Genomic DNA, 26,990 nt, shown 5'->3' with positions numbered 1-26,990 from the left:
ATGATTTAAATATATCATATTTGGTATGGGATTTTGTGAAAAGAGCAATTTATAAGAGCAATTTTCTATCAAATTTTTGTTTGAATCGGCTGGGAAATATACATCAAAAGTACAAGTTCGATTTTTGGATACTATTAATCGCATGCCATGGATTAATCGCCAAAAAACTCGCCAAGGATCACATGATAGATTCAGTAAAAATGCTAAATTCACGATGAAAGTTAATATTTCTTAACTATTGTACGTCAATACAATATAAGGCGTTCTCTGGCACGAAAAGTTTATTAGGGAGTATGCGAGACAGTTTCGGGAAGACTTCTCCCGCTGGTTTATTAACTAAAATATTGAAGATTTATTTTATTGTCATATGTGATTCGACAAGTAATGTACTAAAACAAACTTATACATAGTGAAAATAAATGTCACGAACGGTTCAAGACAAAGAATCTATGCAGTCGAAAAATGTTTCTCTACATTTCGCCGATATTTGTCAAGAATTGAAGTTGGCGCCTGCGGCATATGAAAAGATTCAGGAGTGAATCTTACAGAGCGCTATAAAGACAAAATATTTGTGCATTTATCTGACTTTTTTAAGGTCAAATATGACTGTAAAAGTCAATGTGACGCAAATGTGACAAGAGTGTAAATTGAAGGAAACAAATATGATGCACACAGGACAATATTATATTTCATTCGAAATTGTCATGAAAATACGAAATAAAGATCATGATGCCATTTAAATTTAAATCACATACGCTCTTTTGTATATAATGATATTTTAAACTCTTAATTTAAACCAAATTAATTTCCAAAGCTTTATCTTAATTTAGCCCACAGTAATTTCATTCTCTTATTGCCTGATCTCATTCCACTTTTAATTCAATTGAAGCTGTGTAAAAATTACTAAACCATCAATTAACCTTGCCAAAGTGAACACGGGTATTAACTCCCATGTTATATAACACTAGTGATCATTTGTTTTCCCCTTTTCTTACTTCTGCTTTTGTGCCGCTCTATGGCGGAAGTGCCTTGTCCGCGTCTCTGCTTGTAAATAATTATGCTTTCCCGGAATGGATATTAAAGAGAATTAAAAAATCCAAAGCGTCTTCTATGTCTTCAAACCTGCCTTCTACTTTTCAGAAATATGCTAACATATACATATATTATAAAAGCAATTTAAAGACTCAAAGAAATGTAAGATAATTATACATTATCCTAAACACATAAAGTAGTCAAAACTAGCGTATTAAGAAATCTGTGTTATAAAACACATCTGATAATTTTCTGACCACAAGATTTTCATATACTTGAGAACTACTGTGTACACAAGTATATTAAAATGTTTTGAACTTGAGATTTATTCTTGTGTTCTTTATTTAATACTTTGTATATACTGTGAATTTTAGATTTAATTTTCTATTATGGTTGACAAAGAAATACGTTTCATTTATTTAAATACTCGAAACTGATATGTTATCTGGAAACTTGACCGTATAATTTATTTGAAAATTTATATATAATTTATCTGAAAATATAAATTTCACCAAATTTATATTTTACTAGCCGCCTTTGGCGACCAGCTGGTTCACCAATCTTAATGCACGTTAAAATTTTAATAATTAAATATTTTATGGAACTCCCATTTTAATTGCTTCTTCATTAAAATATTTTAAAACTTCAAATTTTAATAGTCATATAATTCACTCATATTATTATAAAGGCCTTCAGCCATAACGTAATATGTATCTCTCTAATTTTCTGTTAGCTCCCGCAGAATTTATGCTTTAAATTAAAGTGGAAATGATTAAACTGCAATAAATATAATAATATTTTTTTTACTGAAACAAAGCATTTTTTTTTTAAATATGAGTACTGAAAACAGAGTCGCTGAGTATTTAAACCTTATGGCCAATAAAGAATATTTTTCTTAATTTATATAATATCTCAAGAAGTTTTCAACAAAATTTTCTCAGATTCATCATAAACAGATCGTTTAATTAACAATGTTTAGTTTCAAATGCATCAAACACTAAAAAAAATAAACAGAATCGTTTGAAATAATCTGTCGGAAACATATTAAACCATCAAAACCAAATCCGCATTCGTTGAAAATATTTGTCAACAATAAGAAAACAATGCGCATGCGTGAATTTTCAACGCCAATTATGCTAAAGCAAATGCGCGAATTTTCTACTCCAGTTTGGGTAACGTTATGCAGATTAGAAATTTTTAATTTTCTTTATTTTATTTCATTTTAATTCGAAAGTACTTCAGAATGAATCTGAAAGATCGATTCATTAACAATGTTTAATTTTAAATGCATCAAACATTAAGAAAATAAATAGAATCGTTTCAAATAATCAGCCGAAAAATCTTAAGCCTAGCTTCATGACTGTTGGGAAAAAAAAAACTGAAGCCGTACTCATTTGGCGATGGGAAGAATGAAAACATTTTTTTGGCGGGAAAGTTAGTTTTTAATTAATAATTAAAATTCTAATTAAAAATTCAAAAAAGGGCTATCCTATCTTTTAAGTTAGATCAAACTGCACACGGTGTGCAAATTTGATTAAAATCGGTTAAGTAGTTTAGGAGTCCATCGCGGACAAACAACGTGACACGTAATTTATATATATTAAGATTATTGCTGTTGATATTTTTGAATGCAATTTTGTTGACGCTTTTTCAGATAGACTCTAAAGTAAACAAAAAAACTATGCCTAAGATATTTATTTTTGAAAGAGAATGTTTTATTTTGTAAGCGAAAATGCCACAGCCTGATAAATAAATTTAAAAAAAATAAACTTGTGCATTAAGAAAAACGATAAAAATAGTTTACATAATATAACATTCTCTAGCAACTTTTTTTTCAATATGAGCTGCTGAATAAGTATTAAAAATTAGATTTTTAAAGATACTACTGATTAAATTGAAATCTGTTGTTTCAAATTATTTTCTCTTCTGTTTATAATTGAAGATAAAACTATAAAAATTGTTAGTATATGCACTATTCAGACTAGATTCGATTGAAATTTAATTATTTGAAAGAAACAAAACCCAATAACATAGAAAATGAGATAAAAACATATATTTACTCCCAGAACATATTTATTATTCGAAAATATAATCACAAGCTTTTGTAGACCAAACAATTAAAGTTTTATACAACTTTCAGCAAGTTTTTATTCCAGCAAAATTCAATTCAATCACAAAATAGAGATGAAAAAAAAAAAATCCAATTTCCAAATTGTCTTTGATTTACGAGTCTTCTTAAGATGACTCAAAAACATTTAAGGGGGGAAAAAATGAAAAATTCCACATTCTCATACTAACTATCCTCCCCCTAAATTTAATTTTCAATTAACCTACCTACCTACCTACACACTATGGACAAAAATCTACCGTTCGATGGAATGTTGCCACTACGGAATACAAAAAAGCAGTAAAAAAGAAAGAGAGAGAGGCCCATTTGGTTGTTCACCAGCGGGGGGAGGACTCCTGCCCTTAAAAAGAATTAAAGTGAACGGTTACGGAGAAGAGAGTAAAAAAAAAAATGACAAAGCGAACTAATTTTAAAATTAGCTCACGTTTTTACCCAGGGTCGTTGGCTTTGTCACATGGAAAGTTTTATGTTCCAAAAAGAAGAAATTGGGGGAATATTTGCTACATGCAGCTTAAATTATAAAACAGACAGAGTTGATGTTGGTACAAGCGCTGTTGGACGGGATGGGCCGTGTATTTCTTGATGAAGCTTGACTGAAGTTGGGGCGGGTTGAAACTTTTTATTCCTAGGGGGTTGGCTAGGTTGGCTATTGGGAGTGGTTGTTGCACTAAGGTATAAATTTATTAGTGCGTTCAATGAAAATTATTTCTATTATGAATTATGGGTGGTTTTCTCAAATTCAGTGGATTTTAATAACATGTTAATGATTGGGTAATACTTATGATATAGTAATAAATTTTTCAAAATAAAAAATTAAATAAAATAAGATCCTCCTTCAGGGAAATGATTAGAACTTCGCAACGAAGATTATCGGAACTGATATTGAAGCATCATATTTATTAAAGGAAAATATCCATCTTCTTAGACGCATTATTCAAAAATTCTAGTAATTTTTTAAAGATTTTTTTTTAGTTGGACAACGAGGATACGCATGCTGGGAATAAGTAATTGGATTCTAGCAGAAAATTGACCCATGTTTAAATTATATATGAGTACTTTCGGGAGGCATTTTATGAAAAAATGCTCTAAAATAGTCATTTTTAAAAAAAAAAATTCCAAAAGAAGAAATTGAAAAAGCACGGATGAAACCAAAATATACATTTAAATCACTAAAATTTAAAATTAAAAAAAAGGGGTTTGGGGCTAAAGGGCTAAAAAAAGTTAAGTTTATCATATGATTTGATTAAAATATAGTGGATAGCTTAAAAAATATATTATGTAGTTCTTGAAATAAAAAATAAACGTAGATAAGATAATAGTAACTAATTATTAATAAAATAATAATAACTAATAACCTGAATTAAATAATAAACGTGGATAAAAAAATAGAGAAATATATAGTGGATAGAAATACATTTCTATTCATCTTTAAATATTGTGGTTCGACTGATAAATAGCATGAAAATTTCCATTTTTTTTTTCTCATCGTGAAGCATTAAAGCAACTAGAGAATATTTCTAAATGAACTAATTGCTTATTTTCCAGTTCAGGTTGAAAATTATATCAAATCTAAGCAAAAAATATATATTACATTTTAATTCATGATACTTTTCTGAAGAAAACTCTGCCAGAATTTAGAATTTGAGAAAATACCATTTAAAGATGTAAAATAGCATTTAAAATGCATATAAATTAAATATAAAAATCACTGTAACATCCCTCCCTCCCCCCCCCCTCAAAAAAATGGAGTCAGAATTATAATTCAAACGATTTTATAAAGAAAGCTGTTAAAACATTAAGAATATTAAACAAAGTTACAGTGAGTTTTATAATAACTGTAATCAAAATGTTCTTTGGTTAAAATTACAACAATGAAAACTATTATTGTAAAATAATTACAAAAATTGTATCTATAGAGAGAGTAATTTTATGAAAATCACTCATCTTTGTACCATTTTTGAATAATATTGATTAAAAATACATCCAGATAATAGAGATAAATAATTTTATCCCCTCGCATTAAGTCCCTTAGCCATGTCATGCATATGAAGTGACTATGCTATTATGCCATCAACATTCAAAAGAAAGGTTTAGGTGTAACATATCATTACATTCTTAAAATACTTTAGTTGAAACTTTTGAATTTCGACGAATTCCAACCAAAAGATCAAATTTTAATTAATTATAAACAATATTAAAATATGATACATAAAAAACCTGTTCTTTCAAATAAATCAACGTCTTTCTAGCTCGTGCTGCGACTGAAATATAACCATACTTCAAATATATTTTGGCCCCCCCAAAAAAAGATTTTTCACTACTATGAGGACAGTACACAGTTCTCGCGAGACACAAATACTACACTACTTGTTTGAAATACAAAGAAATCCGAAACTGCCGGATCCTTGCTCGTCGGCGAACTAAAGGATCCTTAGAGAAGTGCTTGCGTCAAAAGTTAAATATTGAAATTCTACAAAAAGGAAAAAAAGACGAGACTGAAAAAAATAAAAAAAGAATGGAGATGGGAGGGGATAAAAAAAAGGGAGACAGAACAATAGATTCAGTTGTTTCTAGTTCTGAATGGATCGTTTTGTTTAAAGTCGATTCAGACTTGTGAGAAAAATTAGTCGAGAATTCCGGATCATTTTTTTCGAAACTTAAGTCTTTTCACTCAAGAGATGTTAACAAGGTGATAAAGAATAGGGGATTTTTTTGGAACCCGGATTCCGTGCTTTCTAACAGTAAAATATGGTGAAGAATTTCTTTTAAGACAATGTCCATTCTTTTAACATTTTTGAGTTTTCTTTACTGTTATATATAGTTTCGAAAGTGAGTTATATTCTTGAGTAAAAGTATAAGCATTCCTTTTCCTTTATTAAATTTAATTATGTATTTGTCTCTAGCCCAATAAATGGAGTAAACTGTATTCGATTTTTATATAGTTTTTTGCAAAACTCTACATTAATCAAATCTTGATTTTATATAAACTAAATTATTAAAGGTATTATACAATTGCATTATTAAATCACGCTTAATAGCAGGTAAATACGGACAACAATCTTATAAAAGGGGTTTTCATCTCATGTTTAGTAGAGGAAAATCCCCCCCCCCCATAGTTCAGCTCGCACTCAAAGTCTGAATTGGAGGGTTTACTCGTTCAACCCCTCCCCTAGTTTGACTGTCGCTGAAAATGAACTTAAATTGTATTAAACCCCCTTTTTTATTATTATGTTCGATTTTCTACTCTTGTAAATTTTTTTATAGTTATTTATACTACGCTTGTTTATTTTTTTTATAGTGTAAATTTTTTTTTATAGTTTATCACAGCAAAAATTAGCAGTGCAGAAAAAACATTCATAAAAACATCTAAATTAAAATAAAAAAACCCTGATTTAAGTATTTTAAATATTTAAGTTTGAAAAGCAGTTATAAGTCTGTTGTATTTCAAGCATACTAAATAATCAATATACGTTATGAATTCTTTCTAGTTTCTTTTGTAAAGTGTTAAGATATGTCTTTTCCATTAGGCCAATATGAAAACTCGCCGGAAATCAAAATCTTAGAAACAAGAAAAAGTGAATAAAAACAAATTAGTAAAACCCCAAGCGAACCATGGGGTTAACCAGAGGCGGGTTATTAAATAAGTAAAGTAGACAATAGTCTAGAAATGCTACAACTTAGAATCCTTACGTTTTATCCTCGAGTCTTTAGTATTTTGAGAGTTATTTTTTTATTTTAATTTAATTTGCAATAAATAATATAAGCAATTATTTAAATTAAAACTTAATTTTTAACTTAATTTAAATTTATTTTTAAGCATTATTCCTAATGAAACTTTAAATAATTACCAACAGCAAGTTTTCTATTATTATTATTACTATTTTGCTTAAAAGTGCTTTTAAATTTTAGCCATGCATTTTTTTTATACGCCATATACTGAAACCATTTTTTTAGAAAGTGATCTGCAATTAAGCGCTTTGTATTAATTACTAAAATATTAATTAAGCTAAAAATTATATATGTTCGACATTATCCAGTGTTTATTTTATTATAATATTCGATAAAAAATATACATAAGCAAAATTAGAGATGCATATGATACTATTTACTTACGTATAAATCATGGTCATTCAAATAATTAATTTTAAAAATTAAAATAGCCAAACAATCGCAACTCTTTTCCCAAATATTTGCTTTAAGTTTTTGAGAAGAACTTTTTAAATATTTATCAAGAAATTTATATTTCTGAATTAATTGAATTTGCCAATAGATATTTTTTTTTGATTAAGTGATTTTATGTGATTTGATTATTTTTTACGAAATAATTTTAAAAACACATAAAAATTTATTATTGAGTAATCTATGATTGATTATCTAATTATTGAGTAATCTATGTATTTAATTATGTAAATTAAAATACTGTTATTTATTTTTATTTCATTTTGAAAATTCATTTAAAACCTCAAATGTAAATAATTTTAAAATGTAAAAAACTGGGAAAATAACAATAGTAAATTTCCTGCTTGATGAAATTAACAGTTTAATTGAACATTAAAGAATAAACTGCAAATTAAAAATATATTAGAAACGCTTGAATTTTTTTATACTATGATAAATTAATCAGTCTTTTAAATTGAAATTATTTTTAGGAGAAAATTGTTTGTTCTCTTTAAATTCATTAATAATAATTTTGAAAAAAACATATGAATTATTTCAATTTAATTTTCAAGATATTTGCACTTTTCTTAAATCTAAAAAATGCTCTAAACATTTGAGGTACACTTAAAAGTTGAATCTGTTTAAGCAATTAAGGAAAATTATTTCTGCAGTATTTGAAAGATATTCAGTTTTATTCCAACAATAATAAATTAATTAAATTATACGAATTGATAATTTTAATGTTTTTTAATTCATCAGGGAAAAAACTCCAAACATCAAAGCTTCGATTTGAATAGAATAATTGTTTTAATTTCTTGCCAGCACAGTTTAATTTGATTAATTCGAATGTTTTAAAATCGAATTTGTAAATAATAAGAAATCTTTTTCTTTGATAATTTGAGTTCCTCATTAAAATAATTTTCTATCAGTTTATCATTCAATTTTTTTAAAAAAAATTGTTTGAGATTCCAATTATGTTTGTTCCGAATTATTTTCGAAATTTAAATACGTTCCATCGTATGAATATCCATTTATTAAGCAACTTTTTTCAGTCAAAAAGTTTTCTTCGGTACAAGATAAATAAATCAAAAACATGATGAAAAAATTTCATTTTTAAAAAGTTTTTAAAAATTCCTTAAACATATTAGAGTAAATCTTACCATTTATTTAAAAGTTTCATTCAACAATTGTTATATTTAAAACATTATAAGCGGCTGACCAATCAAAATTATTTCTTTATTCAAACCATTATTTAGATTGAAATAAAATGTTACCAGAAACTATTATTAAACCAATTAAAATTACAACTTATTAATTATACAAGCTATTAAAGTTATTTATTATTAATTTTTTACTTCATTACGTATTATTCATATCGCTAAATATTAAAAATGAATTTTTGCTAGCATTTTAGATACCAAAACTGTTGATATCTTTTGCTAAAAGCGAAATGTAAACACAGTTTTTTTTAAATTCTGAATTGAGCATTATTGTGGCATCTTAGAATAAAATTAAATTTGTTCCTTAGTACTAATGTAATTTAATCAAATTACATTAGTAATTAACCAAAGAATCTAATTTCATCTTTCCAAAAAAATTAAGAAAAAAAAAGAATATAATTCAAAGAATGTAATTTTTCCAAAAATCAAAAAATACTAAAGAATATTATTTAAAGAATGTAATTTTTCCAAGAAATCTAAAAGTACTAGGAACAAATAATAATAATATCCAAAGACTGTAATTTAATTTTTCCAAAAAATCTACAAATATTAAGAAGAAAAAAAGAATATTATTCAAAGAATGTAATAAATAATTTTCCTGTAAACGCTTAGAAATTTTGCTACTTATTAATTCAGTTAGAACTTAAATTTCCATGATTTCGCACTCTTTAGCTTATGAAACTCTCAAGAAATTAAATATTTTTATCGCGTAATAAAAGCTATGATCTATAATTTTATTCTCAAGTAATTTCTTCAAGAGATTAATAAACTGTGTAGGCATTTAATACCCGGATGTTTGCAGAAACTGTCCCAACTAATATAAACAACAATGAATTCCGAGAAACAATAAACAAGCACTTGATACACGAATGCTATAAACAAAGGCAACAGATTAATTGTGCAGCGAGTTTTCTATTTGCTTAATCTACATCATATCGAAGAGCAAAAGCACACAAAAGAATAATGCACTTTGAGCAAAATTAATGCACAAAAGCGCTTATGAAAACTACTTACCGAAATTGCTGCTTCTGTTTCGTTTAATGCCGGATCTAGAAATAAATAAATAAAACGAAATTAATTGGAAGCATTTTTTTTTTCATCGTTTAAACACTCAATAAAATTAATTAATCTCAGTTTATTCAGAGTAAATGAATGCTTTAATAACATCTAAATAATCAGAATTAAATGAGGCAAAAGTATTAATATATCGACAAAATGAGAAAATACCATGTTATTATGTTTGGCGAATGAGGATTATCTATCTCAAAAGATGTACTGAATCTTTATTGAATTTCATCAAAGAAAAATGTATCGGGAAAATTAGAGAATTTACTTTTAAGTTGAAATTGATGCCAAGGTGTATCGATTTTTCACTAAACAAGTTATTCTTAAAAAATGCTGGCAATTAAAGGATTTTAATTTAATATTGCAGGATTTTCTCAGGAATTATCAATGAGAAATTGAATTTCAAACTGATGAGAAATAATAATCCTCGATCCATCAGTATTCATTTAAATTGCTTGGTTTTTATTGAAATTGTAATACAGGCCCAGTTGTTTTAATTTTTGTTGATGGATTTCCTCTGGACTTATCAATGAGAAACTGAATTTCAAACTGATGAGAAATAATTGTCCTCGTTTCATCCATAATCATTTAAATCGTTGTTTTTTTTAATTGAAATTGCAATACAAGCTCAATTGTTTTAATTTTTGTTGAAGGATTTTCTCTGGAATTATCAATGAGAAACTGAATTTCAAACTGATGAGAAATAATTGTCCTCGATCCATCTGTAATCACTGAAATTACCTTTTTTTTCAATTGAAATTTTAATACTAGTTCGATTGTTTTAATTTTTGTTGAATGATTTTCGCTAAATTAAACAATTAGAAACATTTTTAAATTGATGAAAAATAAATGTCCTCTTTCCATCGGTAATAATCTGAATCGATTATTTTTAATTGAAATTGTAATACAAGCCTGATTGCTTTAATTTTTAAATGCGTTAGAAATAAAAAACGAATCAATAAGTAAAAAATTAATCTTTTTATAGGAATAAACTAATCAGTGAATAAATACATGGAAGCAATCTGTATATTATTAATGAATTCATATAAAAATGCGTTTACGCTTAGTTTTCAAAAAGTTAATTAATTTCTGAAACTTTTTATAATCTTGGCGTTCATTCTAATAGTGATTAAATTATTAATTTCTAAATCATTAGTTATAGGCTTAAACTTCCATATGAAAAATTCATTAAAATATATGTATTACATATATGTATATGTATTACATATACATATATATGTAAAACATGTATTTACATACACATATACATATATATGTAAAACATGTATTTTATGATGTTTCATTCAATAAATGCATGACTGAAAAAAATAACGAAATCGAAATTGTTTTGTAGAGTTTTCCCATCATATTAATCAAATTTAAATATATATTACTTGATACACTAATAATTCAATAGAAAAATCCATTCATCTGCAAACAAAATTGATCAATTTATACTATCTTAATTGTTACTATTATACACGATTAAGATCATCTCAATGGCCTCCTTGAGGAAATATACAGTACACTCCCTTATACGGTTCGCGACTATCCGGCCTAGTTTTCTTTTATCGCAATTAAATTAGAAAGGCAAGATGTTCCACTGGTAACATTGCCAAGGCATTGGGAGCGGGTATCTGCAACGATCCTTCTGTGTGCAAAACACAAGTTATGAAAAGAGTAGCGTTCTGCTCGTTGTTCATTGTTTGTTTAGTGTGTAAAGAAACTCAGTTGTTATCGCTATTCCTGTTTATAGATGCACAGTAAGTACAGCATTCGTAAATTCGTAAGAAACGAGTAGCCATTTTGGCTTGCAGCAATACAACCCGTAATCACAAGCTTAGGTTGCTTCTATGATTTAACGGGCGGCTGCCACGTTCACATTTTACGTGGCTTGAGATAAATGGAGGACTTAGTACTCAATAAGAAGTGAGAGAATACGTATTATAACAATGAGTTTTGGTATACAAGCTTTGTCTCTTGGTATTGGTGGGCAAAGAAAGGAGTTCATCCTGCTTTTTATTTATCCGGCCTGCTCTTCCGCCACATTAGCCGGATACTCGGAAGTGTACTATATTCAATTAACGAGCGGTGCTTAATCGAAGCTGCGTTTAATGAATTAAAAAATTCAAATTTTATGAAATTGAAGAAGGTTCAAATTTAATGAATTGCATTTAATGAAATCCAAAGGTTCATAGCTCAGTTATATCTACATTGTATCAGATTGGAATTCATTTTGATTAAAATTCAAAGCATCAAGAATGTTTTACTAAATGCAACTGATATGTAAAACATTTGGGCAACAAAAATAAATTACAATTTAGTTATTCCAAAATATAACGCTATTGTAAAGGACACAATTCAAATTAATATTAATAAGCTGGATCATAAATTTCTAAGAAGTTGAGTGATTATATTGAGAGTTGACTTTGATTAATACACCTTTTTAATTCGATAGTTCTTTTGGAAGGGGTCTAGCCATTTCGAATAGCAGTCAAATGACGGGGATGACTCTAGGAAAGTGACTTTTATTCAAATTTTCACACCACATTATTGAAAAAATGTGAGAAACTTGACTTATTTAATACACAACATATATAATATCACTGATGACCTTCTATGGAATCGAATTTTACTGATCTGTCATTTTTCAGTCACAAAAATTGAGATTTTCCTACTGGGAGAGTCACCTTGACCCTTTAAGGAGAAGAGTATCTTTATAATAGAAAATCTATTAATCGATTGTTAAAAGTTACATTCTGACTAATGATATACATCCACAATTTTCAGAACTGCAAACGACAGAACTCGAAAACTTCTTGTTTTCCGATCTCAAATAAGAATGTTATGAAAAGAAAAAAAATAATAATAATTGCTCTTTAAAGAAACAGTAAAAAAAACATCATTGACAGAAACAAGTTCTTATCTTTTTTTCCTTAAAACAAACCATGAACACGGTTAATTTGACTAATTCAATTGCATTATTTCGAAAACTTATGCAGTACTAAAAAGAAAAAAAAAACTTCACAAACTGCTTAAAAGGAGAGTTTAAAGGGCAAGGGGATTAAAATAAATACATAATAATAAAAAGCATATTTTTTAAAACTATCTCTTCACCCAAGAGAATGATTTTTTTCTTTGTCTGCAAAGGCTCGCCGCCTTTAATTCTAAGCATCTCTGAAACTCAAAAAGCGTAAGCTCTAGACGACGACGACGTGCAGTGTTTTTGTTTTGTCTTCAGTTTTTTTTTTCATATCATTTTCAGTGACTCAAAAGGCCAATAAAAACAGAAAATAATAGTTTATTCCACTTAAGAAAGCTTCTTCTAACACACACAGATGAAAAAGACTAATACAAATTATAAAAAAAAGAATCTCATGTTTTAAAAAGTTAACGCGCATTAAAAAATGAGGGGAAAAAATAATAAAAAAGGTTAACAAAAAATTAAGCCTTTTCTGCGAGTTAAGCCTTTCTTTATAAGTTGATAAATAAAAATAAAGTGTTTGTAATGATAAGATATCTTTGAAAAGTTCTAATATTAAGGATTATTACAACACGTTTCTTTAGTAAGGTGTCTTGTATCAACTGTTTGGTGTTTTTTTTTTATTGAAAAGTGGATTTTTAGCTTTAATCTTAATACAGTATTCGTAAAAAATTATGCCTGCTAGAAACTGGAGCGATCAACTAGTGGCAATTATACGAATTTATAAATTCTAGGGAGTACCGTGGCAAAAAATAAAATTCAGTTCTAATAAAAATGATAAAAGATATTAATACTCTTTATTAAACTATCCAGTATTATCATGTATCTTAATGAATGACAATTTTCAGATTTAGTTTTAAATATAACATTCATTCAAATATTGCTTCAGTATATCAGATATGGCATTGGCAATGAGGATTTCTGTTATAATTCTATAGAGCAACTAGATCAGATTTAAAATTATGTTTAAATTTAACCACCATTCCCCATTCATAGAGGGCATTCAAGATGTATTCTTTAGAATCAGTTATTTATATATAGAGAATGATTCAATGCAGTGAAAGATATCATTCATTGAAAATAAATTCCACACTGGCATTATTCTTCCTGTAAAATTTTTTTTTAAAATTCCATTTTGTATTTCGAACATTTATCAAATGAATCTTTGCAAAATGTTTCATATTTCACTGAAAAAGCATTTTATTACTTTCTATAATATCTGGAAATTCAATACAATGTTTTAAAAAACAAGTAAAAATTTAAAACAAACGATGGCTGTTTCATACTTTGTCTAGATATGTTCGAGTGTTATACATTTATGGTAGCAAACAGTATATCATTTTGGTATTGAAAATGATTTTCAAGGACAAACTGAAAAAAAAATAAAGTGCGACTAGAAAATACATTACATGGGCAGTTAGGCCTCACGTATTATGATGTCATAGGTCTTAACACCATAAAAAATCATATATATATACCATAAATACAAAAAGGATGTAAAATTATTAAAATAACAAGGATTTAACATGTGTCCTAATTTGATAAAGCAACATTGTTTAGGAAGCCACGAACATTAAATTATATCTAATTACACATTATAATTTAATTTAAATAGTGTTAATATTTCAAAGAAACTGGCTGGTTTCCAAACGCGGCTAAGTAAAAATAAATGCTATTTATAATTAAAGTAAAGAAATAAAGATGAGGTATTTAAATCTCACTAAACTCTTGAAACATTGCGATACCAGAAAAATTGATAACTTACAAGATTTTTTTTTAAACTTTGGTATAATATATTTATATGAAACACATTTAAAAAATTCTATTTTACTTTATAAATCGTCTGTCAAAATTTGCAATAAATTTATATTAATCTAATATTTCAAATTTAATATCTTTAAACACTCTTTTATTTCATTATTATTAATAAAAAATATGTAGAATAAAAACTTAGCATTGTATATGATAAATTAATATATTCTTATTTAAAATTTTAAGAGAATTAATAAAAACTATTAATAAAATAAATATGTAGAGTAAAAAATGTTAGCACTGTATATGATAAATTTATACATTTTTTATTAACAGTATTAAGTGAATTAATAAAATAAATATTAATATAATAAATATGTATAATAAAACTGTTAGCCTTGTATATGATAAATTAATTTATTTTTATTAACAGTGTTAAGAGAATTCAGCAAATTTATTAATAAATTCAAGAAAACTTTTGCCTCAAAAATAAAATTCACAAAATTAAATACAGGTTTCCAAAAAACTGAGTTATTTCAATAATTCATAGAAATGAAAAACCTTCTGATATAGTGAAAAAATTATTTCTTTTCTGTATAAAATAAATCAGTTTATAATTTCAACATAAAGAAGAAATTTCAAAAGTTCGAAAATTATATTATCTAATCTCTCCAAGAAAATTTTACAGCATGAAATTGGATATGACGGATTTATTTTGAAAGAATGTTCCAGGTATGAAACAGAAAATTATTAGACTGTAAGAAGGAAATCTTTAACAAATAAAGCATTATTTCTCTACAATATTTTAAAGCTTCAGAAAAATACGCATTTCTCTAAGGTATTAATATACTTTATAAAATTATGGCAACTATTTCAAATGTAGTCTGGAAAAGTTAATAAAATGTATTCAATTGTATCCAATACAATTTCTTCGAGCAATATTATTTTTTCTGAAAAGGGTTAAGATAGTTTAAGTAGTTAAAATTAATTTGTTTAGAGATGAATTTCTTTTAAGTGAACAAAATAATAATAATAACAATTCCATTTAAATATTCTCTGTTAGTTTTATAACAGACAGGAAGACTTGACTGTTCTTCTGTTGAATTTTTTTTTCCCCAATAGCAATAACTTGGAACAATGAAATAGGGACATACCAAACCCAAACTGAAGCATGATAACATCAAAAGCGAACATGCGGCGTTGTCAATACAATGAAGTAAATTATTGGTGTAAACTAAGTGTTTGTAAGCATTTTCTTTTCTCTTTTAGATCTTCACCTCCCCCCCCCAGTTTTCCCTTCCTAAATTCAAAGTAAATAAACGCAGATTTCTTAATATTTAACTGCTCGGCAATTCTGTTTAATAATTTATTAGGCGGATTTAAAATACTATTCAAGTGTAAAAGGTTAGATTATGTTACGAGTTTGATTTAGATAGGCACTTTTTAAAAACAAGTTTAATGCATTATACCATAAAATTTTGATGTTTTTATGCAAAAACTTTTTAATAGTGAACAAAAACGCCTGCATTGTAAATTAGAATCAACCACAAATATTTAATCTAAAATTTGATTCAGTTAATTTCAATTGCAAATTTTAATGTTAGTTATAAAATTTTTAAAAAATGTTTCAAAAATAATCGCTTTAATTATTTGACGTTAATATAGTAATCAAATTTTATATGTTACTTTATGTAGTTAGTAGTTACAGTTATTTTGTAAGTTACGTATTATATATTTTATAAGTTATTTTGTAAGTTAACATATTTTATAAGTTAACTTATAAAATAACTTAAAAATAACTTCATCAAGTCTATGTATTATATAGTTTATAAGTTATTTTGTAAGTTACATATTATATAGTTGATAATTTATTTTGTAAGTTACATATTATATAGTTGATAAGTTACTTTGTAAGTTACATATTATATAGTTGATAAGTTACTTTGTAAGTTACATATTATATAGTTGATAAGTTACTTTGTAAGTTACATATTATATAGTTGATAAGTTACTTTGTAAGTTACATATTATATAGTTGATAAGTTACTTTGTAAGTTACATATTATATAGTTGATAAGTTACTTTGTAAGTTACATATTATATAGTTTATAAGTTACTTTATATAGTTAGTAATTATAACTTCTTTGTAAGTTATATATTATGTTGTTTATAAGTTACTTTACATAGTAATTGTAGATACTTTGTAAGTTATATATTATATAGTTTATAAATTAACGTCCCTTATTTTTTTTAATATGAACAAATGTTTGAAAATAATCTGTTTACAATAAAACGGCATTTTTCACTAGAATATCATCAAACAAACCATCAGCAACAACATTCCTAATATTAAAAAACGCAATTTTCTTTTTTTTTTTTATTTTCAACCATAAGACGTGAGACTGTTTAGAAAAAGCAAGTTAAAGAGCAAAAACCTAGCATTAGTTTTTATGGTTGTGTCCGGTTTTTTCCATTGTTTACGCTTTCTGAACTTTTTCAGCAAGTTACAGCAATATTATTTATCTATGCTTTTATTTCTTCCCTCGAAGTGGCAACGAGAAATATACACTTGTGAAACATGTTCCGCCTTGTGTTCCGAAAATGTTATTTACGCTTTACGAACTCGAAAGTGAAACAATAGAAAATGGGTACGATTTTTTTCAAAGCCATACTCGATGAAATACATAAATATATAAGAAAAGGAGAAAAAAGAACTAGTCGGAAAAAAAAATTAAAAATAGAAAAAGAAGAAAAAAAAATCAGCAGCAGCTTGCCACAATTATCGATTGCATTCTACGTCTTCCAAAAAAAGCAAAGGAAAAAAAATAACTTCAAATCTGTACACTGACGACACGTTTTTGTTTAGTTGTATTTTTTCTAGTTTTTTGAAAAAAGAAAAATATTTATTTTAAGCCTGGGTTACTGTATGATAAGAAAAATTATTTAGGACATCCAAATTCGCAAAACTCATGATCTGAAGAACCTTTATTTTTTATTTTCCTTTCATTCTTTTTTACTACATCGCTGACTTAGCAAGCTGATCGTTTTTGCTACTATTTTGGGCTTCAAAATAACAAAATTTAAAATTTTGTAAATCTCAATATCGATATGAAGACATCGTTTCATAAGATCCCATTCAACTTCTTTTTACTTTATCTGATTTCTAAAAATATACATTTCATCCTAATGGAAAAAAAGCACTTTTATCGAATTACTATACAAAAGTAAATTGATATTGCTTATTTAAAGAAAAAGAGTGCTTCTAAAAGAGTGCTAAAGAAAAGGAGTGCTTCTAGATTTGTATTTATTATTAAAAGGAATAAAATCTAGGATTTAAAATAGTTCGGTGAGATGGCAGTTCCTCAATTTGTTCTTTACGAGAATACATTTTGCAATTTTTTTTAACCTATGGTAGGTTTTTTTAAAGTATAACTTTCTGGTGTAATTTTAAAGGGAAAAAAGAAATTTTTGGCTTTTAACAGATATATCGTATCAATTAATACTCAAAAAATAAATGCAAAAATTTAGGTATTCGATATTAGTATTTCCAAGATAAGTTGTTTCATTTAATACTCAAAAAATAAATGCGAAAAATTAGATATCTAATATTACTATTTAATCTTATTTCCAGATAAAATGTTTGACTTTTAAGTTTACAGCACTTCTGAAAACGCCGGATAACAAGAAGACTGGATAACTGATAGTCTTATGGATGGATGAAATGCCGGATAACTGAGAGTCTCATGAATGGATGAAATGCCGGATAACTGAGAGTGAAGAGAAATCAAGATCTTTGGATCTTTTTTCACAGACCAACTAGATTCAAAATTTGCAACATAATTAAAATTTAGATCTGAATACCACAAACCAAATCTTATTTCTTTAGCTTCTTTTATGTTTGGGTTATTGTGTTCACTACTCTTAGACAGACAAACCGAAAATCTTTTTTAAGAATGAATTTTATTCAAAATCTGATACAATTAATGCATTCAAATACGGTTTTAAAATCAAGTTGAAAAACATTTTTGAAAACTAAGTCAGTATGTCTGTCCAAACGCCACTTCATTCTGTTCTGGAGTTACTACAATCAGACAGACGGACGAACATAATTCGAAACATGTATTTTATAGACTCTGGAAAAAATCTACAAAACCACGACATTGAATTCTTTTATAGGTTACAATACTTTTTTTTATGTATATTAACTGAATATGAAAATGTAAGAATTATTTCATTTCTTTTGTGAATTTTTATCTGCCAATTTCATAGAATTGCGGAGTTATCGACTTTACACAGATGGACAGACAGACTTAATTTTAAAAAAATATGTTTTTCAGACCCTGAGGGGGTAAAAGTTTAAATTAAGGTGACCCCTGAATATTTCATGATACAATTTTTAAAAAAGTTTATAATACTTTTTTTTAATATATATTAATACCAAACGAGGTGGTAAAAATTATTTAATTTCTCTTATTCTTATTTCAAGATAAGACTTTTAAAAGTGAAACAGGAAAAGCAGTTTTAATGAGTCCCATCCCTGATCACCCTGCCGTTTTTAATGAATTCCATTCCACCCTCCCTCAGAGTAGTCCAAGGCGAAAGTGTGCAATAAAAAATGATCACACACAAAAAAAATCTGCAGTTCAGAGTTATAAAATATATCTCTCTAAGAGGCCGGAAACGTTTCAAAAGCAGGCAGTCGTACATTTATCCACAGGGTCTCCATTTAAGCGTTCTCAAATTAGGGATATCTTTCATGGGGTCCCGCATGAGGTGTTTCCTAGAGAGGGCTCGTTAGTATCTCACTAACGAACGGATTTCCGAACCAAAAAACAAATCCTTCAGCCTCTCCTTTGAATAAAGAGTAGAAATAAGCGACTAACGAGGCCCAATTGAGAGTAATCGGCAAAAGTAATGGTTTCAATAAGTTTTCTTCCCCTTGTATTATTCGGAGGCGCTTACTTTTTTTTTTTTATAAAAGGAATCAATTTCGTCTGCATTGAGATGTTTTTTTCGATTGCCCAACTCTATTTTTAAGGCACCGATGACGTGGGTGTTTGCTCCGATTAGTTATAAATATAGTATTGAATATTATTAATAGTAAGATGCCATAAAGTGTTCATAAAGTCGACATTAAAGCAGTCAGTTATGGTTCAAGCTATCGAGAAAGGTTAGGTGGTGTATTGTTACTCTCAGAACGAATTTTAAAAGAAAGTATTTTAATTTTATAAAGCTCTAAAATGCGTAAAAACATAAGGCATCAATGAAGTGGATATTTGCTCCGATAAGTTATAAATATAGTATTGAATTTATTAATAGTAAACTTAAGATACCTTAGAGTGTTCATAAAATCGACATTAAAGCAATCAGTTAAGATTCAAACTTTCAAGAAAGGCTAGGTGATGGATGTATTATTACCCTCAAAATGAATTTTAAAAGAAAGTATTTTAATTTCATGAAGTTCTAAGATGCACAGAAATATGTAATATATCCTTTATTGGTGATGCGGTCCCTCTCAACTTGAATCGTGCTCTAGACTTGATTTGTCATTGGTAGAAATCCTGTTTCTTGAAATGATATCCTATCTTCTTCACAATATAAATATTTTACAAAGAATTACTATAATTTAGAAGGCAAAAGAGGTAAAATTTCTTTCTTTATTATTTAAAAAATGAAAGAAATGTAATAATATAGCAAAAAGGTATTACAAGTTGACATTAATAAAAAAAATTTCAAAGATACGTGACGTCACAGATACAGAAGAATCGTAATTCAACACATAATTTCACATCTAACAGTGTGTTGTTTTTACAGAATTCTATGAAATCATCTTCTTTTTTCTTTCAACAAAAGGCATAATGGATACCAAAATGGCACTGGATTGAAGTATTTGGGAAATTTTACTGACTTTGAATCCGTTTCATCAATATGCATCACTTTTATTCTGAATTATAAAAATCGTCTTAGTATACATATAAAAAAAATTTTTTAAATGACCTTCGTTACTGTTTTTGAGAATTACTAAATAATATTTAAAATTATTATTTTAATGAATAAATTTAATTTAAATTAATTTAAAACATAAATGAGTTCTATGTTTTCTAATATGGAAATTTTCTATAAAATCTATTTTTGATAAATATTTTGAGGATTAGAAAAATAAACACAGTTGTTTATAATTATATAGCAAAACAAGTGTGAGTAATTCAGTGGAGTAAAAATGGCGTTCTAAAATATTACAAATTAAAATAGTAAGTTCAGTTTTTTTTTCTTCCTTTTTTTGCGTGGAAAAAAAAGAATTTTATCAGTAAGTTGGAAAGATATTGAAATATGGAGAAAAAAAAACATTCATTCAGTGGAATTATAAAATTCCGTCATAAATACTTTTTTAAAAAAAATCAAGCGATGATTTTGAAATCTTAATTGATCCAGCAAATGATGAAATTAATGATGGACATGATGAAAACGATAAAATTATGGATAAAACAATTTTGTATTAGAAAATGTTGAGAATCAGCATAAATTTTAATAGAAATTCATTTAGAAAGCAAAAAATAATTCTTCTTGAATTAATTTCGAACATTTAAATTAATAAACAATGCAAATGCATAAGACGATCCTTTTAAATTATGCATTTGGCTAGCGTATGATTAAAAAATTCAGAATTAATTTTCCAGAATCTTCTTCAAACATTCGAAAATAAAAGTAATAAAATTAAAAGAACCTCAAACCATATCTAAATATTCATAAAAAGCAATCACTTTCCCAGAAGAATGCATAAAACATGAAATCTAAAAACCATTATCGATCTTTTTGCAAATCGTTCCCTGCGGCTTCGTTATTAAATTGTCCAAATGATTACATAGAACAAGTGATAACAGCGGTATCACAATTCTATATTTACAACAAACTCGTATAAATATCCTAGATAAATCTGTATGTACTGTAATAAAAATTCAGGCTTTAAGTATATATGAATTTATATTTTAACTATTATAAATTAAAATATGGATAGAATTATGTTCTTGCTCGGAATTTGAAAATAAAATTATCGTCTACAAAAATAAATAAATAATCGTTTTATATTTTTACATGGAAGCCAGGTGATTTAAGGAAAATTTAAACGAAAATTGCATCTATTAAACGATAATTTACATCTAATAAACTAAATATTTGTTCGTGCAGACATAAAAACAAAATTCCCGAAGAAAAATTAAACACATTTTTTATATATATAAAAGAAAACTGCATTCTTCATGCAAACGATTTTCTGTTGCTTGGTAAATATAAATTCTAACGTCATTATCTTATGTTTATATTTAAAAAAAAAATTCTAGTTGTTTTTATACTTTAAAATGAATAAAAAAATGCAGATAAGCAGAATTTTTTCGAATGGACATTTAAACTATAATCAATTAGATTAGATAAATTTTATTGTTCCAGTTATCAGTTCTTCTAGAGGAAGCTTATCTAATAAAGTTTCATTATTAATTAAATATTAAGACTATAAATGCTTCCCGGCAAGCAATAAATTGTAATTTCTTTTTTGTAACTTCTTATGGAATTCTACAAATAATCACGATACCAGTGAATATTGGAATATGTATTTCTATGAGCTTCAGGTGTATAAAAAGAACTCCATCAAGTTAAGCTAGTTTATTGTTATAAATAAGTTTTATAGTACTGAAAATCAATTAATATTAATAAAAAATAGATAAAGAAAATTTAGAACAAGCGTCAGTTTTCACACACTTTAAAATATTACATAAAAACCACAGTCACTTTCCTTATTTTAATTACCTATTTTAGGAGAGTTCTTGATGAATTGTAAAACAGTATACCTGCTGGCAGAAAAGATAATATATTCTTTTCTCAAAGTCTTTTCAAAGAACAAATATTGGAGATTGAAAACAATAAACAAACTTAGGAATTAAAAACTGGATGTTATTTGCTTTAAAAAAATCAATTGATGAAACCTGGAATTTTTTAAAGTGTCGATATGATTTTATATTTTAAAATACTACCTTTAAAAAAATAACCCTTGTGCCAGTAATGCTAATGCAATATTCCATGCATTTGATTATTTGTTTAATAACTATTAATACTATCAATAAGAACCTGCATTTTCCTATAATAAGTGTTTGCATTTCCGAAACTTTATAATTACAGATTTCTTGCCTATATCACCATAAATGCAAAATTTCAAATACCTAATGCACATTTATCGTGGAACTGTTTAAAGCACATTCCAGCAGAACCATGACAACCACATAATTATACTTATCCTTTTATTGCACTCGACTAATTGTCTTTGCCAAACGTGGATATTCATCAGAATGATAAACTAGCAAATTTAACTTCAACGTGCCAGCCCTCTAGAAGGTTGGATTAAAAATGAATGAAATGCTTTGAAATTTACGTCATGTTTGTGGCAACACAAAGAAAAAAAAGCAACGCAAGAGAGGAAGAAATAAAAAGTTCTTTGCTATCCGAAGCGACATATTTAAGACTTGGTGTTGAAGAATTCTTACTCTTAAGCCTATTCAAAAAGGCAAGAGATATCTTTCCGCAGAAGAGGTGTATATTTTACCATCATCAGCATACTTATCCACGCGCTCTGGGCTCGGCCGGTACATCTTTTTATCATTTTAAGGTCTGTAAAATGCAAATGACTACCGCGAAGAAAGGGAACTTTGTTCTTGTTTTGCATCCAAAAGAGCCTGGAAGATTTTTACGGGGCTCTCTTACCGGATGGTGGTTGCTCAACAAAGCGCTCTCTGTTAGGTACGTCGTAAAACTTTCTTTATTAAAAACGTAAACGTGGACAAGAGAAAGCAGTCTTTTCCTTTTTTTTTTTTTTTTTGTTGCTCAGATGGTTTTTGGGGTCTTAAACCTGAAACTTTGATGTTGGACATTCGCACAAGCTGAGTGATTATGTTGCTCCAATAAAATACACCACAGACTTCGAGGTATCGTCTACGGAGTAGTTGAAAGTTATTATGGATACTCTGCGTTAAAGTCGATCCTATTCATACTGCATTTAGCTTTTATATGGTTTTAGAATTACAGATAGGTTATTGCTTCGTATTATTCCCTTCCGGAATGTAGTTTTTACATTTCGTTCTAATGTAGCGGTGTGGTTGGCTGAAAATTCAGTTAGGGACACAATCCAAATAGTAAAGAAGCCAAGTACACTTACAAATGAATTTAATTACACAAATATTACATAGAATAATTATAACAAAACAAAATTAATTAAAAATGAAAAAAAAAAAGAATTTTCTCAGGGAAAGGTGGAAAAGTCGAGAGTTGTTCTCAATATATCAACTGTCGTTGTCCATTAGAGTGATATTGTAAATGTTAGAAGTTGTTTTCAGAGTTTGGTTACAATAACAATAAGATGCTCCAAATACAAGAGGTTTTCTGTCTTTTGGTTAAAATAACAATAAGATGCTCCAAATACAAGAGGTTTTCTGTCTTTTAGTTAAAATAACAATAAGATGCTCCAAATACAAGAGGTTTTCTGTCTTTTGGTTAAAATAACAATAAGATGCTCCAAATAGAAAAAAGCATTTGGTTACAATGAGATGCTCCAAATAATAAAAAAAGTTAGGTAAACTTACAAATGAATTACACACAAATACTGCATAAAATAATTACATCACAATAAAACGTATTAAAAAAAAGAATCGACTTGGAGAAAGGAGGAAACGTTATTCGCGCCCATCGAAAAACCGAACTAAGGGTTGAGTTGTTCTCAATATATTGGCTGGTGTTGTATAAAAAAAGGGGCTCTGGAGATGGAGGTTGTTTTCCAGCATTTGGTTAAAATAACAATTAGACGCAGTGAATTCTTGCCAAATGCAGGGATTACTTCACTATGTGCAAGGTAAATCTGTATTCAGCAAATTTAAGTTTATTAGGTATTTGATAAATTTAAAATTTAATTTTTTTTAAAATTTAAACAAAAATATTTTATAATTAAACGAAAAAGTTGAAAGTTTTTTTTTTACTACTTAAAAAGTGGTAGGTTGGTAATACAATCATATTTTTTTAATGCTGGTAATTTATTGCTGATACCATAACTAAAGTATTTGTGCATGAGTTGTAAGGTAAGGATCACTGAGTGCTTTCAATGGCTGTGTTTAAATGCCCTTTTCTTTCTTCATTTAGGATAATTTACATTATGAAATCAAATAATACTTCTTTAATCAATTTGTTAGACTTCTAAGTTAAAAATGCTTTATTTTCTTGCTTATTATTTCTACTATAAATGCCAATTGCTAAACTAGATTCTTCTTCCGTACCTTAAATGCCATCTCCACCAACTGTTTTTGCAATTTATTTTAATTCTTGAATTTTACTTTAAAAATGGAAACACGGTTGAAGTTTTGCAGTGTAAAATGGCTGAATGAAATTCTAATGATAATTATTTCCAATTAATTTACCCAAGTTAAATGGAAATAATTAGGATAACGCATACGTACAAAATCGTACCTTGTAAATAAGTGCTGTATAAAGTCTTAATCCGTTTAGGGAATTAAATGCATGAGAAAAATATAGAGCTTTATGTTATTTACGTAATCAGGATTCTATTTTATTAATTGCAATGCAGACTTATTGTTATACAGATTTGAATGAATAACTCACGAAGATTAAAATTCGATATATTTTTTACAGACGTGTCTAATCTAAATGGTAATTTTTCTTGATTTTAATTTTTTTATTTGGTAAAATTGATGTTTAAAATTATAAGGAGGTAAATAACATCTGATAAAAAAATTTTTCATTCCGAGGATTAATGATTGTAAATTCAAAAAAATTTGTAGTTCAAGGAAATCATATATTTTATATTACTAATTGTCAACTTCTTGTTTTGGATATTGTAATATATATAATTACGTAATTTTTAACAACATTAACTTAAATAATTAACGTTATTAAAATAGAAGAAGATTTTAGAATAATCTTGTAATTTTATTCTACCTTGAATACAAGAATAAAATTTTTAGTATTTCTTTGCATAAATATTTCATATATGGTTAAAGAAAGAATTTTAGCTTTTAAATATCTGCACAAATAAAAAGTATTAAAGAATATTAGCACAAGTATAAAATATTTGCATAAATAAAAAGAATGTTTTTAAATAATAAAAAATGGCCTTCCTTGTACAAGCAAAACGCGAACAATTTATTTTTCAAATATTAAAACTGTCATAAAAATTTATTGTCTTTTGATAACCTTAAAACCGATTGTTAATTGATTATTTAACTGATGATAGCAATTTTAAAAAGAGTATAATCAGCAAAATGGTCTGCGATAAAGTATTTCGTTTTGAAACATTTCAGATGCATAACAAAGAGGTACCTAGGGAAAAGCATTATCTTCTCGCCTGTTTTCTATTTGGGTTTAAAAAAGGAAAACAAATACTTTTTATAAACTCCAATACCCCTACGTAAGACTGGTGCATGAAGAAAGAGATAAATATAAACATCCTCCAATCCGCCTTCGCTACGCCACTGAAAAATCCTGCAAAGTTGAAAAAATTTATACAATGACCAGGTATTGGAGTATTATTTATTCATTGTTCATAAAGAAATGATTGTCCAACTTGTTTTCTGTAGTCAAACAGAAAAAAAAAAAAAAAAAAAAAAAAAAATACAATCGAATACACAAATCAACATTTTTATCCTAAATTGATTTTATTATTTAACTGTCTTTTAGCAAATAAAAAAGAAAGAGCTATTTGATTTATTTTATCTTCCATGATTCATCAAGTAAACACTTCTGCTCAACAACAAGAACAAAAAAACACCCATTCCAGTCCAGCACAGTTACATTATAAGTCATCCAACACACCCATTTTTATATACGACCCCCAGCAACTACTGTCATCGTAACCCATAAATTCTGGAAAGGAGTGGTACAGCTCTCTACAACAAAGGGACGAAAATAAAAAATATGAATGCCAAAGAAGGGGGGAAAAATGATTCCAAATTGCAGACAATTTGGTTAAGTGATTCAGGAACGGTATCCATTTCAGACACAACCTTCGATGGCAGTAAAACTTCTTAGAAGAAGATCTTTGGGATGGTATATCGCGGTGATCAAAGGTCAAAAGACGGTTAAAGGTTGAGCTTGCTCTATAAATTTCCCCGCTTGCAGTAAAAATGTCTATACGTCATTAAGGAGTTCATGAAAACACCTGTTGCATGGAAACGAGTGACTGGAAAGATGTACTGCAAGAAGATTGCTGTTGCACGCTATGTCGATGAAGCATTGGATATAGGACTATTATTTATTCATTGTTGGTTTAGAGTTTCAAAACATTCATTTATCAAACCAGACTATGAAGAAACATTTTTTATTCATTTCGAACTGAGTCAGCACATGCATACGTGACAGAATAAGAGTGATAGGGTAGCATTTCCAATGAAGGTGCAGGTAACTTTAATATTACAGCATTTTTATTTTCCAATAAATAATATGCTGTGCAATTCTAAGTTACATGAAACAAAAATCTAATACAAAAAGAGTTGTGTTGCCAGAAATTAAATTAAAAAAGTATTGTAGAATTATTTAAAACAATTGTATGTATTACTAGTGGCTATAATTTCTTTATAAACAACATTACGAAGACTAATTTTTACAC

The 26,990-nt window shown here is 27.4% G+C and overlaps 1 protein-coding gene across 3 annotated transcripts in view; it reads right to left on the bottom strand.

The window, feature by feature from the left end:
- Positions 1-26,990, bottom strand: part of LOC129965492 (plexin-B-like) — a 734,796-nt gene that overhangs the window by 570,080 nt on the left and 137,726 nt on the right. For all 3 annotated transcript variants that reach the window (XM_056079424.1, XM_056079430.1, XM_056079429.1), the window contains exon 2: positions 9,553-9,587. The gene's annotated coding sequence lies outside the window, so the exon portion shown is untranslated. The remainder of the gene's footprint in view (positions 1-9,552; positions 9,588-26,990) is intronic.

Source organism: Argiope bruennichi, chromosome 4, assembly GCF_947563725.1.
Source record: "Argiope bruennichi chromosome 4, qqArgBrue1.1, whole genome shotgun sequence".
Classification (NCBI taxonomy): domain Eukaryota; kingdom Metazoa; phylum Arthropoda; class Arachnida; order Araneae; family Araneidae; genus Argiope; species Argiope bruennichi.
The sequence above is the reverse complement of the archived record's forward strand: the minus strand, read 5'-3'. Positions and strand labels throughout refer to the sequence as shown.